Genomic DNA, 2,351 nt, shown 5'->3' with positions numbered 1-2,351 from the left:
TTGAAATTAAAAGTCCTTCAGAACCTATTGTTTTCTATATTTTCAATCTTCCTGACACATAATCTTTGATCCACTGACACTAATCTCCTTTCTTTACCCTAAACAAGACATTCCATCTCTCAACTTGCAGACATTTTCACTGACTATCTCTCATGCATAGAATATTCTTGCTTCTCATCCAATTCACTTCCTTGGCTTCCTTTAAGTCCCAATAAAAATCCAATCTTCTATAGGAAGCCTTCCCAACCTCTCTTAATTCTAGTTCCTTCCTTTAAATTATTTCCTATTTATTCTGAATATAGCTTATTTGCACATATTTATTTGCTTATGATCATACCCATTATAGTGTAATCTCTTTCAGGGGAGAGATTTTTTTGTATCCTTAGCAATTATCATGCTGCCACTCCAGAGTATGTATTAAAGAATGTTTGTTGACTATTGATAACTTGGTCAAGTAAAAGTTTTTATTTTTTCCATTGTATTATGTTTTAAGAATGTAGGAAATTGGATCATGCTTTTGGGTAGAAAATAGTATTCCACAAATAAGGCAAAATGAAAGGTGGAGGAGAATAAATGAGGAAATGATCAAAGGAACAATCTCCCAGAGGAAATGGGAATGGATGCAATCAATGTCATAGAAAGTGGCTCTGAAGTTGACTCAGTGAGCCATATTGACATAGTATGTACATATCTTTTGCCCTATCGTCCAACTCCCCCTTTCACTGATGAAAGTGTATGGCTTTTCAAAGAGCCTAGCATCTCTGGGGTAAGGACTTGCTGAGCCCTTTTCAGGGCTGCTTCCCTACATATGGTTCATCCAGGTTGAGGGTAACTGAAAGGACCCAAACCTCCATGAGTTAGGGGGTGTCTACCTCAAGCATGCAAAACCTTCCCTCTGTCAAATGGACAGATGAGAACAATGTTCCAACAGTCATGAAGGCAGTGGAAGCAGGTATAATAAAGTACTTAGAACTTGGTTAGACATGGAAAACAGCGAGGTCATCATCAGCATCCTATTAATAACTAATAATGTCGGCATGGATGTTCAATTATCTGGATCAGTAGATACCAGAGTTTAGATCCCCTAGGCTAAACAGAAATTTCACTCAGTACTAGGCCTTGTAGGCCAATCAGAAAACATTTATTAAAAGACAAAACTGAAATAGTCCCTGCCCTCAGTCAACTTTGCAATCCTTAATGTGCTACCTAAATGCCAGCTATTAAAATTGTTGTTGTTAAGTCTAAAGCGGGTCAAAATAGGGGCGATCAGAGGCAGTGAAGGTGAAGACTTTCGAGGACTCTTAACTGATCTGGGTTTATTGTCTCCTGCCCCCACCTTCGGAGCTGCTTCTCCCTCTCTCCGGGGACCTGCTTCTGCCGCCACAACCCCCACTCCCACCTGCAACTCTTCCACTATTGAGAAGATGGAGATGATCTGGAAGGCCTAGTTGGCCGAGCTGGCAGAATGCTATGATGAAATGGCCACCTGCATGAAGTCAGTGACAGAGCAGGGGGCCCGAGTTGTCTAATGGGGCGTGGGGAGTGGGAGAGGGGAGAAGGGAAAGGAGAGGGGAAGGAGGGTGGGTGCGAATGTCAGCCCGGAATGTTATTTCTAGCATTGAGCAGAAAACTGAAACCAGTGACAAGAAGATGCAGCTGGTCAAGGACTACCGGGAAAAAGTGAAGTGTGAACTAATATCCATCCGCACCAGTTCTGGAATTGTTGGACAAGTTTTTAATAGCCAATGAGACCAATCCAGAGAGCAAAGTCTTCTATTTGAAAATGAGGGGAGACTACTTCCTGTACCTTACTAAAATCGCCTGTGGTGCTGACCAAAAACAAACAATAGATAATTTCCAAGGAGCTTTGACAGCAGATAGAAAGAGATGCAACCTACACATCCAATTTGCCTGAGGCTAGCTTTTAACTTTTCTGTATTTTACTATGAGATAATTAATAACCATGAGCTCCCCTGCACATTGGATAAAATGCCTTTTGGTGAGGCCATTGCAGAACTTGATACACTGACTGAAGATTCATACAACTCATGCAGTTGCTTAGAAACAACTTAATATCGGGGACATCAGATGGTGCAAGAGAAGAAAGATGCTGCAGAAGGTGCAGAGAATTAAAATTTATACAGGGTATCATTTTCCTTTCTCTCAAGAAACCTTTTTACACAACTCCATTTCTTATAGCTCCACTTGGATTTCCTATAGCAAAGAGAACCCATAGGTGTGTATGGAAATCAGTCCTTTATAGTCTTTTCACACTGCAGCTTTGAGAAAACTCCATTCCTTGATTTGTGTTTGTCCTGGCCTTCCAGGTGTACCGTTGGGGCTGTAGAAAA

The 2,351-nt window shown here is 41.1% G+C and overlaps 1 pseudogene; it reads left to right on the top strand.

Annotated features, from left to right (window-relative positions):
* Nucleotides 1-610: 610 nt before the first annotated feature.
* LOC107652253 (14-3-3 protein theta-like) lies at nt 611-2,133 on the top strand (annotated as a pseudogene).
* Nucleotides 2,134-2,351: the final 218 nt, after the last annotated feature.

The sequence above is a fragment of the Monodelphis domestica genome, chromosome 4 (genome assembly GCF_027887165.1).
Source record: "Monodelphis domestica isolate mMonDom1 chromosome 4, mMonDom1.pri, whole genome shotgun sequence".
Lineage (NCBI taxonomy): Eukaryota > Metazoa > Chordata > Mammalia > Didelphimorphia > Didelphidae > Monodelphis > Monodelphis domestica.
The sequence above is the reverse complement of the archived record's forward strand: the minus strand, read 5'-3'. Positions and strand labels throughout refer to the sequence as shown.